General features: G+C 46.3%; 1 protein-coding gene and 1 long non-coding RNA gene across 2 annotated transcripts in view; one reads left to right on the forward strand and one right to left on the reverse strand.

The window, feature by feature from the left end:
* The window catches only part of PEG3 (paternally expressed 3), a 30,446-nt gene extending 22,943 nt beyond the window's left edge, over window positions 1-7,503 (reverse strand). Inside the window, exons 1-2 of the mRNA XM_011979637.1 lie at window positions 7,377-7,503; window positions 2,371-2,457 (exon numbers count right to left, since the gene is read on the reverse strand). The gene's annotated coding sequence lies outside the window, so the exon portion shown is untranslated. The remainder of the gene's footprint in view (window positions 1-2,370; window positions 2,458-7,376) is intronic.
* Window positions 7,504-7,592: 89 nt separating this feature from the next.
* Window positions 7,593-15,043, forward strand: LOC105539391. The gene is made up of 2 exons (XR_001006039.1): window positions 7,593-8,383; window positions 14,440-15,043. It is a non-coding gene; the product is annotated as an uncharacterized LOC105539391 (long non-coding RNA).
* Window positions 15,044-15,496: the final 453 nt, after the last annotated feature.

Genomic DNA, 15,496 nt, shown 5'->3' on the forward strand with positions numbered 1-15,496 from the left:
ACTCAGGAGGTCTGTGGTTCCCCAGGAAAGAAGCATTCCTACCACCACTCCAGGAGCTGTTCTTTGAGAACCACTGCTCTAAGGTATCCAGTCTGGTCCAATCACCCATGAATAAGGTACATGTGGGACACAGGGGCTTTAGAGGGAACAACTTTATGTGGGAGCAAGGAGTAAATGACCACCAACTCCATCTCAAAGGCCACAACCTCCACCCTCTGGTCTGTTGGCTGGCTTCTCTCAGATAATCTCAACATCCTGGGCTTACTTCTACCACATTAAGCTTAGCACTTACCACACTGCAGCAAAATCTCCTTGTCGTTGTCCATCCTTGAGAGATTTCCCCAAAAGTTTAGAAAGAGAGGAAATAATATCTAAGAGTTCAGTCTTACGACCAGCACAAAATGGCTCGAGACAAATAAAGCTACTTTAAAAGAGACAAAATGTCTTCCACAACAGTATGAAATTATTTGACTATATTCTAATAACAATAATTGGCTGATCTTATTTTTTTTAAGGGGAGGGAGTACTAAAAAGTAGGCCACAAAGCATGGTCCATCCAATCATCTACAGGATAGTGAACAACTCTCATCAGACCTAACTTGAAAGGAGTTTGGGGAGGGCAAGGATGTTAGATAAGGGGCTTGTGGTGTCTTGGCAACCCTAAGCAAGGGTTTCACTGTGACTACATGGCTGCACCAGGCTGTGTTACAAACCAGTGCTATGAAAGTTCACCCACATTCTCTTGGTTCTGATTCCACACTCATCAAGCAACATTCTCACTATGGCTGTGTTTCCCATGTAGGTCTGCCCACAGGGAGAGAATCTGCCGATCATACACACTGCTGAGTACCTGGGTCCCTGCTACTGTTGATCGCCTACCATGAATTAATAAACCAGAATTGTGGGAAAAAGAACATCCTGTTACAAGTCATGTTAGCATGGGTTTAAGTCTCTCGAGCTTAGTTAATGTGGATCTACCAACACGAGCTCTCAGGCAAAGGAGGTTTCCAAGTCTCCACAGGGTTAAGCACCATAATGGATATCCTGAGCATTCACTGAGGCCAGGAATACACCAACCCATCCCAAGGGCCCACCTGGTGATGTTAGCTTCTCCCCAAGCAGTATTCCACCACCACCTTAGCCACCTATTTTGGTAAACACATCCTTATTCTTCTTGTGATGGGAGTAGTTTCCACTCAGTAGACACTGAGGCCAGAGATTATGCCACTCACTTCTAGAGACTCCAAGCCTCGCATGATCCTGTCCTGGATCAGACCCAGCATCAGTGCTTGTTAACAAATAAACAGACAACCCCTGGCTATGTGCTTGCTTCCCTGTATCATGTGACTCACTGTGTCTGCTCTGAATCAGTCAGCAGGCCATGAACAGAGAAAGTGAGTCTTGTGGAGTCTCCCTCCTAGTACCTCTCAAATAATCTACCCACTTCGCTCCTCCCTGTGATATGACCACAAGCCAAGCCACCATCTCTCACCCAGGCCCAAGGTGGCCTCCTCACACCCACTGCGTCCACCCTCCCCTTCTGCACCCTGTAACCAGATGATCTTTTTAAAACCACAAATCTGATTATGATACTCCCATGGTTAAAAGGGCTTCCTGATGCACTTTAGGTCAAGCCCAGTTACTTACCACGATTACAAGTCTCTTCACAATGAAGCCGCAACTTACCTTCTTCCTACCTCAGTCAGATGCCACTTAATGATTCCCTTGCTCTAGGAATCCTGGATTTTCAGTTCCTCTCTCTCTGCATCTCTCAAGAACATCCCTGTCCCCTCTGCTGATACTACTCTCCCCATGACACACACCATTCACACTCCTTCAGGGCTCAGCTTTAACGTTCTTGACCATCTCAGGGAGGCCCCTATGTGGCCTCTCCAAGATTAAGTCGGCTGTTGCTAGCAGATGTTCTCTTGCAAAAGTATAAATCAAACAATTATGTTTTCCACAGCTTTAATTCCCAAATAGACTAAAAACTCTGTGAAAACACTTCTTTTCCCCCATGGGGGCTATGTCCCAGTACCTGGCACAAAGTACACACTTGGTCAATATTCACAGATGAGTGGATGAATCTCTCATGCTTCTTTAATCACCAGGTAAGAGAAAAAGAGTAGGCCTGAAGCAGTAGCTGAGTATGAGAAAAAGAGGGAGGATACTGAAATGGATGGTGTGAGGCCAAGGAGAATTTCTAGGGAATACAAAATCCACCAGAAGAGTCTGGGCATTCTCAGAGGGCACAAATGGTGCTGGGGTGGCTATGTGGAACACGTGTGCAGTAGGAAAGTGTCAGAGTAAGGAAGTGCGGTGGTCACTTCAAAGATAGATGTGGCACTGTGAGGAGGAAATTCAACTCACCTGGACCCAGCCACCTAGCGTTTGGACCTAGTCCCTCTTCCTCTCGCCAGTCGTCTCCAAGAAGGATGGAAGATCAAGAAGGCAAAGCTGTAGAGGAAAAGAAAATGTGATTCACCATGTTTATTTTGCAGTTGCTGGGTTCCTCAGGGGGGAACAATAGCACAACAGTTCCACATTTATCTTCTATGATGGCACAGGTCAAACGAGACCATAAATAGCATCCCATCCAGGATGAATGGCCATGGGTATAGCCCCCTTAGGCCATGTCACACCCTGGGATGTACTCATAGACTTTCTCCAACAAGGTTACATCAAAAGCATTCAAGTCAGTTTCTGGGGTGTCTTACAACCTTCCCTGTGGCTCTAGATTAAGGAATCAATTCAAGAACCCCATTTATGGCACTGGCCATCCCTATGTTAGGACTGCTATCCTATCATTATTATTAGGTAATGATACTCTTAATCATGTGAAATATTTTAGGGTTTATCAACATGCTCTCAGTGGACTAGTAGGACATAGTTCAAGTCCCACTGCACCTCAGAGTATGTGTTCAATCAATTAGAGGTCGCTGGGGGAAGGACCTTCATGATTACGGGGCTGGTTTATATTCCAAGAGTCAGGTGAGCATATTTTGGTGAGGTTAAAGAGCTTATTAAAAACTATTCAAAGGATGGGTGCAGTGACTCACGCCTGTAATCAGCACTTTGGGAGGCCAAGGTGGGCAGATCACCTGAGGTCAGGAGTTCGAGACCATCCTGGCCAACATGGTGAAACCCCTGCTCTACTAAAAATTTAAAATTAGCTGGGCAGGGTGGTGCGCGTCTGTATTCCCAGCTACTCAAGAGAGGTTGAGGTGGGAGAATCACTTGAACCCGGGAGGCAGAGGCTGCAGCAAGCCGAGATCGCGCTACCGCACTACTTGCCTGGGTGACAGGGCGAGACTTTGTCTGAAAAAAAAAAAAAAAAAGAAATGATGACAGGCTAGGAAGGAAGCGTCATATGTGTCACTTTCCCTACCTCAAATAAAACAAAAGGGCTGACTTCAGATCTCCTTGGGTGGAGCCAGGGCTAGGTAAGTGAGCTCTAGGACTTTGTAGGAGAGCTAGGGCTGGGAGGTCCCCACCCAAACTAAGCTTTGGAAGCTGTGCAGCCCTCTAGCGGCTCTGCTCATGAACAGTTTCTCCCAAGGACCCACCCTACCTTTGGGGCAGCCCCTTCAAACACACCCCCACCTGCCCAGGGCAGCCTCCTAGTTCCAAGGCACTGCCCCTCCTTCAGGACCACCTGCAGCCCTGAATTTTTCCAGCTCCACTTGTAGGATTTTGAGAGAAAATCCTTCACCACCAGAGTCTCCAAATCACCTAGACCCCAAATCTTACACCCACAGTGCACCTCCTCCATTTTCTCACTTAAAATCCCACCCTTCCCCAAATCTTTTAAAACTTCTGAGTTTGGCCTTGGACCTCACTGTCCCAAGGCTGCGCAGCTGAACTCGCCGGCTTCCCGAGGCCTGGCTTTGGCGCCCCCTGGAGGAACTACGGCGCCACCAGCCATGAAGGCGCGCTGCCCAAGATGGTAGGGGCAGGGCTCAGCTGGCACGCCAGTGCAGCCCGCGGTCACTCAGGAAGGCTCCCGCGCAGGCCCTACCCCTGAGCCGGCAAAGATGGCACAGAATGAATGAACTAGGCTCTACGGCCCCGCCTACCTTGAAATCCCCTCAGCCCCCTCCAACAGCCCTGCTGTCACTCAAGATGGCGCCTGCGCAGTACGCTTCTGCTGCCCCCGCCAACGTCCCACACACACGGTACTAGGGTGGGCGGGGCTCACGCCCACTCCTACAGCCAACACAGTTGTCATTCGAAAATGGCGCCTCTGCAGTGCACCCGTCACATTGAATGCAGGCTGCTCCATCAGACAAGACACACATGCTATGGCCCCCCTCAATCACTCAAGACAAAGCAGCTCCTCCCTCAGGCCCGCACCTGCAGCCAGCCTGTCATTCAGCATGGTACCTGCACAGTACACCTTGGCTGCCACCTAATGACCAGCCACGATGATGCCACAGGGTGGGCGGGGCCATGCAGCCCCCGGGTCACTCGTCTGCACCGGGCCCTACAGCCAACCCAGCAGTCATTCAAACCAGTGCCTGTGTAACTGCCCTCACGTGCCCCACTGTAGCCAAACACTGCGCCAGAGTGGACCAGGCTCGGCAGCTCCCAGTCACTGAGACAGCCCTCCCTCATGCCCGTCCTCGGGCCGACCCAGGTGTCACTCAAGATGGCGCCTGCGCAATCAACCTCGGGCGCCCCCCTGCGGCTAGCACAGACAGTACCGTGGAGGCGGCGGGGGCAGTGGAGGTAGGGGTGCTCTCCGCCCTATCAGTCCCGAAGAACGGTCCTGGGCCCCCGCCCCTAGCCCTGCCAGCAGGGCGCCTGCGCAACCCGCCACGCAGCTCCCCCGCCAAGCCGCCCCCAGACACAAAATGGAGCCACACACATCCTGAGGTGAACAAAGTCTTGGTCAGGCAACAAGAGGGGAAGGGGTGAGCCTCTGCCACCGTTAGCCAAGAACACAGCGAGCACGCTGACAACCGTCGCCGTGTCCTTGAGGACAAATGGCTCCGCGGCCGCTACGGCAAACTCTCTAGGCAGGTCTCCTGGCTCCCCCAGATGCGGGGACCGAGCCAGTCCCACTGGCAAAACAGCCCGGCGACCAGCACACACAACCCAACGGGCGTGGTACTCCACAGCTTTCCACCACCGCAGAGAAGGCAGCACAGCAGCCGCGGCCCCGCCCCTCCCTGTGGACAACCCCACACCTAGGCGGCAAACCGCAGCCACCCCCATCAACGATGGCGCCCGGGTGGGCGGGACTTGAGGAGACCATCACGCCCATGCCACCCGCAGCCGCTTCAGCCTTGCCCGGCCACATCTGCCGCCAATCAATCTGGGCAACACCTGCACAGCAAACCTCAGCTGCCCCCATCAAAGATGGTGCCCAGGCGGGCGGGCCTTGCCTCGCCCAACCAACCAGGACAGCGCCTGTGCAACAAATCTCAGGCGCTTCCATTAAAGATGGCGCCCAGGTGGGTGGGGCTTGAACAAACCACTAGGTCCAATGCCACCCTGTCACTTCAGCCTTGCCCCGCCCCATCTGCCACCAACCAATCAGAGCACCTGCGCAGTAAACCCCAGCAGCCCCCATCAAACATGGCACCTAGGTGGGCGGGGCCTGAGCAGATCTTCACATCCAATGCTACCCAGTCACTTCAGCCTTGCCCCGCCCCATGTGTCACTAACCAACCAGGGCGGCACCTGCGCAATAAACCTCAGCAGCCCCCATCAAACATGGCATCTAGGTGGGAGGGGCCTGAGATCATCACATCCAATGCTACCCAGTCACTTCAGCCTTGCCCCGCCCCATCTGCTACCAACCAACCAGGGCGGCGCCTGCACAGCAAACCTCATCAGCCCCCATCAAACATGGCACCTAAGTGGGCGGGGCCTGAGATCTTCACATCCAATGCTACCCAGTCACTTCAGCCTTGCCCCGCCCCATGTGCCACCAACCAACCAGGGCGGCGCCTGCGCGGCAAACCTCAACAGCCCCCATCAAACATGGCACCTAGGTGGGCGGAGCCTGAGATCGTCACATCCAATGTTATCCAGTCACTTCAGCCTTGTCCCACCCCATCTCCTACCAACCAACCAGCGCAGCGCCTGTGCAGCAAACCTCAACAGCCCCCATCAAACATGGCGTCCGAGAGAGTGGGGCCCGCAGCCCCCATCAAACATGGCGTCCAAGCGGGTGGGGCGTGCACAGATCGTCACATCCAATGCTACCCAGTCACTTCAACCTTGCCCCGCCCCATGTGCCACCAACCAACCAGGGCATCGCCTGCGCAGCAAACCTCAGCAGCCCTCATCAAACATGGCGCCCAACTGGGCGGGGCCTGAGCGGATCATTACATCTAACGCTACCCAGTCACTTCAGCCTTGCCCCGCCCCATTTGCTGCCAATCAACAGTTACAGCGCCTGCTCGGCAAACCTCAACCACCCTTATAAAAGATGGCACCCAGTGGGTGGGGCTGGAACAGACCATTACAGCCAATGCAACCCAGTCATTTCAGCTTTGCCTCGCCCCATCTGCCGCCAATCAACCAGAACAGCGCCTGCGCGGCAAATCTCAGCCACCCTCAGAAAAGATGTCACCCAGTGGGTGGGGCTTGAGCAGACGATTACATCCAACGCCACCCACAGTCACTTTAGCCTTGCCCCGCCCCATCTGCCGCCAACCAACCAGGGCAGCGCTTGCGCCGCAAGCTTCAGCCGCCCTCCTTTAAGATAGCGCCCGAGAGGGCGGGGAAAGAAAACCCCTTACAGGCAGGACAGCCCTCAGCCCCGCCACCTTGGCGGCCTTCGCCCCTCCCACCACCACTGCGGCAAACAGGCCCCGCCCCCAGAGGGTAGCCGGGCACGCCAGCGCCGTGAGGCCGATGGCAGCCCGCAGGAAGGGGCATTCTTGCAGCCCCCAGACCCAGTCCAGGCAGCCCAGGGCTCCCGAGAGCCGCACTCCACCGCGGCAACAGGGATGGCACTGGTGTCCACCTTGCTGGACTCGCCGTGACAGAGCCCCTGGCTGTCTGCCCTAATGCCCCCGGGATGCTGCGGTGGACCCCGGCCAGTCCGGAAGGAGCGGAGGACCCGCAGCAGCCCCTTAGACCCCGGCCCGCAAGATGGCGGCACCAACGCAGCAGCCCAGGCTGCGCCCACCCCTGCCCCAAAAACGCACCAACCATCCACAGCCCGGCCGCCACTGTGCCCACTCCCGGACTGGGCAGTGGGCGGCCATGTACCAGGTCCGCCGGACCGCCCTGCCACAAGGGTCGCTGGCTTGCCGCGGGGATCTTGGGCTTGCGGCAAGACGGCCACTCCGGCACAGCACCGTCGTTACACCAAGGTCCGGCGGACAGGAGGTGCACCGGGCGGCCGAGGGCGCACTCACCTCACCTCAGTGCAGCGCAGCCTCGGGCGCGAACAGCCGCCTAGCGCACCCACATGGCGCCTGGCGCCCGGCGGCGCCACCAGCCCAGGGTGGACATCTCTCGCGCCTCCCAAACCTCTCCACCCGCAGCTCCCAGGCTTCTGCACCGAGGTGCCGCTCGACGCCTCCTTGTCAGGGCTTCTCTGCAGAGGCGGGGCTTCTGTGCTAGCCAATCAGCAGCCTCACCGCCCTCTCCGGGCCCCCTCACCACGGCCCTGTGATGTGCCAATCAGGCTGCGGTTGCCACAGCAACGGCTTGGCGCGAAGGCTGGGGGCTGACGTCAGGGAGTGGCCGTGAGAGACCCCAAAGCTGGGTCTGGAAAAGGGGGGTGGGTTGGGTGGTGGGGGTGCAGCCCCCAAACAAAGAAATGGGGGTCGAAATGGAGGAAACCCTACTGAGATGCTCAAATGTAAAACCGCCGGAGAATAAAGGGACAAATGTACACAACTGTCTAAATGAAAAAAATGAAAATCCTGCCGCAAAAACATATACATTAACGTCTAAAGACCAACAGGGAAGACAAGACTTCTCCGCCTGGGACACATGAAAGACACCGAGCTAATTTCCTTAATAAATGAAGAGCTCTTGGAAACCAACGAGATAAAGACTAAACCAAGCCAGAAAAATGGGCAAAGGGGACAAAACTGGCAATTCGCAAGAAAATCCAAACGGCTGGCCGATCTGCGAAGGAAACATCACGACCTATTTGCATAAAGAAATGCAAACCTGAAACACCGGGCACGTGCGGTTTGTGGGAGCGGGCAGTCTCACACACTGCTGACTTGTTTCCCATCAGCCGTCAATACAGACCTTCCACTGCGTGAGCCCACTACATTGCCATTTAGTAAAACAGCGAGAAAATGAGAGATAAAAATAATGAGGTAGAGTTGGATGGGATTATTAAGGACCGAATGCTCAATAGATTTAGTGAAATATACAAGTTACTGAAGTTTGTAGAAACGAACTGGTAAGTAAGTGTTTTCTCATATATTTGTTTTTTAAGGATAAACCCAACTACAGGTAAAACTGCTGGAAGGGTAGGCAAGAAATTGTTAATGGGTTACTTCTAGGGACAAGGAATGTGGGGTGGAAGAGGGATTCTTCCCTTCTGCCATCGATACTGTGAATTTCCTTGGCAGAAATACTTATCTCTTCTCTGGCAGTAAAATCAATGAATTACTAAAAGTTCACTAATATACTCTTTGGTCCAACTATTCCACTTTCAAGGAACTAAAAAAGCAAAGGAAATACAGAGATATACAGAAGATTCTATACAGAGATATTCACGGAGCATCATTTTTACCACCAAAACTGTGCTCCATAGAAAAGAATTAAACTGTATTCTGGTAAATTTACATACAGCGATTTTAAGTGGCTAATAAAAATGCTGTATGATTTTAACTTTAAAGGAAAAAATCTGCAAGATGTGGTTAATTACCAAAAGCTGTTTACCTAAGGAGCACACAGACTTTAATACCCCAAATTAAACTTTGATTATACTCAAGGAGTTATCAGTGATTGCTTGCTACACTGAGAAGCTGCTTTACGTGTTTTAGATTCCCTAGACCATCAACAGTCTCTTTTCGCCCGGCAGTGCAACATAAACATAATATACGAATGAAAACACTGTGCTTATGAAAATACACATTCAAAACAAGTTCCCAGCAGGAAGACTGAAAGTGACTGTGGCAGTACCCTGACTTAGGTTAGAGATTTTCAAATCTGGCTCACCTGGAGAGCCGTTAAACAATGCGGATTCCCAGTGTCCCACAGAGATCTTTGTTTTTCAGGTTCCCAAGGGATCCTAATGTCTGGTTTAGGTTTTGCAGGTGATTTTAACATATTTTAAGGATTCCGTCATCCCCCTCTCTCCTCAAAGGCCTCTATCTGCAATACCAGTTTCTCTCTGGATCCTGAATCGTTAATTTCCACCAGACACCACATGCTCTCAGAGCTCCTGCAGTTACCACTCCTTTGCTCAGCACCTCTTGGCCCTGAAAATGCCTCCTGATACAGCAGTCTACTGTCGCTGACTCAAAGGTCTTACCATACATTCTCCCCTGCTAACATATATGCCCCAAAGTCTTCCATCCCTTCCAAACCCACTGAAATTGCTTGACAAATTTCAGCAATTCCTTATGTGACCAAGAAACTTGCTCTTAATCTCACTTTATCTCTCAGTAATACTCAACATCCTCATTAAAACAAGCAAACAAAAACAAAATCGCACGCTATCTTCTCTTATTTTTGGTGACAATTACATGGTCCTGGTTTCCGCCCCCCTATCAGTGGTCTCTTCTCAGTCATAAATGGCTTCTGCTCTGCTCACCATCTATACACCGGAGGGTCTTGCCTCAGAACTTAGTCACTAGTCTTCTCCATCAATGTCCACTCCCTAGGTAATAACCCTTCCCTCCTCACCTAGTCACATAATTTAAATGCCACCTGCATACCAATGGTTCCCAAATTCCAATCCTCTGTCACAGGACGGTCCACAAAAGTGCAGTCTTTTGCTTGGAAACTGACTGATCCCCTTGGATGTCTATCAGGTAACTCAAAGCATTTCAAATATTAATTTCCCCTTTCCCCATTTCTATAAACAGTACCAGTTGCTGAAGCCAAAAACAAAAACCAACAAAACAAAAAACAAACAAACAAAAAAGCCTCACGATTGTTCTCGTTCCTTTTTTCCTTACCACCAGCATCCAATTTATCAGCAAGTCTTGCTGACCCTATCTAAGGCAAATCCCAAATTTGTCCCATGATTTCCCTTTCCATGGTAGTCCTAAGGAACATTATCTTCCTACAAAAACCCTTCTTCCATTCCAAACCCTTCCTCCAGTATTAAGGGTGATCTTGCAAAGCAAAAAAGATGTCATGTTTCAGCTTGAATGACCTCCTGCCCCCCATCCCAACTGCATTTAAAGTCCAAAAGCCCAAAATTAGAAGAGCCAACATTATCTTTTGTCTTAGAGGAAAATTAAATATAGGTGCTGTAAAATTTCACAATCTTTTCCTTCAATGCCTAATTTAAGAAATTCTTCCCCACACTGATGTCATAAAGATACTCAAATAGCTGTGCATTTTAGTTTTCTTTATGGTTATTTTTGCCTATGTTCTGTGTTAGGGATCTAATTTTCCCCTGACTTTGTATCATATTTCTGTATATGAGCAGGTCTGTGCTTGAACTCTCTATCTCTGTGCATTAAGGCACCATATTATTACAGCTTTACAGTATCTCGGTATCTGAAAGGGTGACTGCCCTGCCTTGTTTTTCAAAGTGTCTGGCCCTACCTTGTCTTTCAAAATTATCCGACTCTTAGCCCACCATCTTTCAAATGATTTTTAGAAGCAGCTTTTAAAGTCTGATGAACTATCCTATTGAGATTCTGACATTTTATTAAATCCACACAGCAATTTAGAGAAACTGAAAACATTATATCAAGATCTCTCATCTTTGACCATCCTCTATATCAGTATTTACTCGTATCTCTTATGGCCATCAACGATACACTGTAATTTTTTTTCCTATAAAGGCCTTATTTGACTTTAGGAGGTCCTTTTTTCCCCCTATTAATTGTATAACTGGTTATTTAATAGTTTCAGAATTACAAAAAAGTTGCAAAGATAGTACAAAACCTCCCCACCCCATTTTCCCTGATGTTAATACCTTCCGTAACCTTGCTACTTTGTCAAAAAGAAGAGATAATTAGCAGAAAACAAACTACAGACTTTATTTTGATTTCACCCATTTTTCCATTACTATCTTCCTTCTGTTCCAGGATCTCAGTCTGGACACAGCATTACACTTAGTGATTAAATCTCCCTAGGCTCCCCAAGGCTGTGACAGCTTCTCAGTATTTTGTAGAATACTCAGTTTGTTTGATATTTTCTCACAACTTGATTTGGGTTATGAATTTTTGAGAAGAGTATCTGCTATTGCCTTTTTTTTTTTTTTTTTTTGAGACACAGTCCCGCTCTGTCGCCCAAGCTAGCAATGCAATGGCTCAATCTCAGCTCACTGCAACCTCCACCTCCCGGGTTCAAACAATTCTCCTGCCTCAGCCTCCTGAGTAACTGGGATTACAGGCATGTGCCATCATGCTCGGCTAATTTTTGTATTTTTAGTAGAGACAGAGTTTCACCATGTTGGCCAGGCTGGTCTCGAACTCCTGACCTTGTGATCAGCCTACCCTGCCCTCCCAAAGTGCTGGGATTACATGCATAAGCCACCGCACCTGGCCTGCTATTGCTTTTTATATGCTGACTTTGGATCCAGTGAACTTGTTGACTTTTTTTTTTTCTACAGAAAAAAATGTTCCTATATCTTTAAAATATTAACATGCTAATTAATGACTTCATTTTTACTTTCATTGACAATCGTATCTCACTTCATTAACATAATGCATTGGCTAGGACTTCTGGGGTGATATTGAACAAGTCTTGTCCTCTATTTGAAAGGGGATACTCATCTTTACTAAGAAGTAAAAACGTTCATTGCAAACTTGTTTTGTACAGTCTCTTTATTGGGGGTTAAGGAAATTCCCTTAAGTTCTAGGTTTTAAAATTTTTATCATAAGTTTAATTTTATATAATGACTTCTCTGCATCCACTGGGAAGATTATATTATTTAACATCATCTGATGATGTGGTGAATAAAGCAGGTTTTATGTTGAAAACTGTATTCCTAAACCCTGCTTGATCTTGATTATGAGGATCTGATTCATACACACATGCAGCTGGGTACTACTGAGTTACACTTTTCCATCACACTATCCTTGTCTGGTTTTGCTACCAAGGTTATAACAGCCTTATAGAATGATTTGGATTGCTATCCTACTTCTCTACCATAGTTTATAATCTCCTCTCCATTGAGAATTATGCCCCTTTTTCTATTACTAATATTATTAATCTATCCATGGTTTCTCCATCAGTTTTGCTAAAGATTTGCCAGTTCTGTCTTTTGAAAATGACTTGATTTTGTTGACTATATTCTTCCTTCTTTTCCATGTAATTAATTTCTGTTCTTTTTCTAGTTCTTTCTTGTTCAGTTCTGTATTTCACTGTTTCCGTTTCCAGTAGATTTCCTCTTTGCGACATGAAGAAACGTGTTTAGGGGTCAAAGATCGTGGGGGAAAAAAACTATCTTTTGAATACAGATTTCCAAATTAACTGCATTATACTCATATAGTATGGCCCATATGCTACTATTCACATTTGTCAAAGCATCCTTGGTGACCTTAAGATATGGTTAATTTTAATTGTTCAATATATTAGAAAAGAATGAGTATTCTCTAATTGTTAGGTATCAATTTCTATTTATGTTCATAGGATCAACTTGTTAACTGTGTTCAGATTTTTAGTATTCTTGGTAATTTTTTGTCTGCCTGATCTATCTGTTCTAGATATAATAAAATCTCCCAATATTCCTATGGTTTTATCCACCACTCGTTATAATTAATAGTTTTTGCTTTATATATATTTCAAGGCTATGTTTTTAGGTGCAAACAAGGCCATGACTCTGTTGAGAAGCACAGGAAAGTTAATCTGTTTACATTTTTAATTATTGATGTATTTGTTTAATACGCTTTTTGTCACTTATTTTCTCCTTTCCTGCATTCTACGGAATTGATCAAGTTTTGTTTTCCTTCTGCTTATTTGGGAGGTTTCAATTATATTTATTACTTCACTGTCTATCTTTAAGTTCCTAATTTCCACACAAGCATATATATTTTAACAGACTATAAAGCACTAAAGCAAACGGCACACATCAGCAATTCACTGGATTTCCCATTCCCACCTTCATTAATATTGTCTAGAATTTTAATTATACCTTTTTTATAAACAAAGGAAAACCATTTTTACAGTTAATGATTAATTATATTTACTGGCTTAGTTCAAGAATTGATTCACTCATTCTTGTTTCTTGAATCTCAGTTCTCGTTCCTCTAGGTTTACTTTTTCTCATTGCAATAAATCCTTAAATGTATCTTTCAGGAAGTGTATAAGGTAGTCTATTTGTATTTCTAAAAATGTCTTTATAAGACATTTTTGAATGACATTTTAGCCAGGTATGGAATTCTTAGGTAACCTTTATCTTCTCTCCTAAGATATTATTCCATTCTCTTCTAACAAACCTGATGAGGAGGTCTGCATCAACATAACGTTCCTTTATAATAACACCTAGTTTTTGCCCCGGTAGCTTTCAGAATAGATGTTATGTATAGATTTTTGTTTATCCTGCTCAGGATTTATGTGAACAATGAAGGTCTTTCTTCCACTCTGGAGAATTCTTGGGCTAGTGTGTCTTTAAATACAACTTTTCTGCCATCCCATTTCTACTCTTTTCAACCTATAAAGTATAATGACCCATCTTAATTCATCCTCCATTTGTCTCAATCTTTCTATTTTTCACATTGTTTTCTGTGCTGAGTAACTCCTCTTTTTAACGGCATCTGGTAATAGCATTTCCCTAGATGTTTTAAATACAATAACTACATTTTCTGTTCTATAATTTCTAATTGGTACCTTTTTAAAATATCTACCTTTCTCAAATGGATGAACATTTCATGGACACTATTCTTTATTGCTTCAAAAATCGTAAAGTCACACTAACACTATTTTGAATTGCATTTTGAAAGGACTGAATTCATGTCTCGATTGCTGGTTTTGCTGTCTTGTTCATTTTAAGATTTCCTAACTTTAACCCAGTGCTTTGCAAGTTTAGTTTCTAAGTGTTTTTCCTATGGGTTATCGTTTCCCCTCCTCTCTGAACTTTTCTTCCCTCCACGTCTTTTTGACTGTCTCTACCTCACCCATGAGAAGCATAGTCCAGCGACAATCATGTATTGTCAACTGGGGATTTTGTGCCATGTGAAAAAAGGTGCGTATTAGTCACTGAGCAAGATTAAAGCTTAGGCTGGATCCTCTCTGCATGGCTCTGTTTTTTCACGCCCCTGCCACCACTCGTAAGTAAAAAACCTGGGTAACCATCACTGTTTGTTGTTGTTGTTGTTTTTCCAGGTTCCTTTTATGTCAGGAGAGTCCCAATCTGGTGCCTGTTTGCCACAATGAGCCTGGGACCTCAATATGCATGGGGTGCTTCTGAACCTCATTACCCAAGAGCAGTCAGATTCCTAATTTCCTCTGCCTTTTTCAAGATCATTAGTTCAGAAGGTTTATGTTTTCAATTCCACATATCCTTGCATTTTGCTGTTCAAGTTTTGACCCATATGGATATCTTAAATATTCCTATTATTGCAAGTTTATATTAAAAGGAGGGTAAATTGTGAACTCACAAACTCATAGCATCATAGTACCATCTCAATCAAAAGTATTATCTTCTATGAACTACAACAGTTTTCACTTGTTTCCCAAGTGTGGAGTGGAGTTTGCCTGAGGCTGTATGACCTGTGTGTGATATCATGACAAATTGAAGGCCGAAGCAGATGAGAATCCAGCTGTTTTGTATTAAGTCAGATGCTAAGGAGATTTACAAAGATGTGAAACAATGCCCTTCTTCTCAGTAACCTTTGGTTTTGAAAATTGTTATTTTTCATTAAAAATGTTGCTTCCATTAACCTGTAAGTTTACTACTGTTATTTTAAATAAAATACACATTTTAAATATTTAATTTTTTCTTAAGATATAATTGATAAAAATTGTATGTATTTATAGTGTACAACATGGTGTTTCAATATACATATACATTGAAAAAGGATATCAAGCTAATTAACATATCACCTCACATATTACTTTTGTGTGTGAAGAACACTTAAGATCTACCCTGTTAGCAATTTTCAAGTATATATTAACTATAGTCACTATACTGTACAACAGATCACCAGGACTTTTTAATCCCATCTAACCGAAACTTTGCATCCTTTGGCCAACATCAGCTCATCTTCTCTGGCCCCTGACAACCACCATTCTACTCTCTACTTGTATGAGTTCAACTTTTTTAGATTCCACATATAAATGAGATCATGCAGTGTTTGTCTTACCATTATGTCCTCCAGGTTTACCCATGTTGTCATAAGTGACAGCATTTCCTTCTTTTTAAAGGCTGAAAAAGTATGCC

The sequence above is a fragment of the Mandrillus leucophaeus genome, unplaced genomic scaffold (genome assembly GCF_000951045.1).
Source record: "Mandrillus leucophaeus isolate KB7577 unplaced genomic scaffold, Mleu.le_1.0 Scaffold205, whole genome shotgun sequence".
NCBI lineage: Eukaryota > Metazoa > Chordata > Mammalia > Primates > Cercopithecidae > Mandrillus > Mandrillus leucophaeus.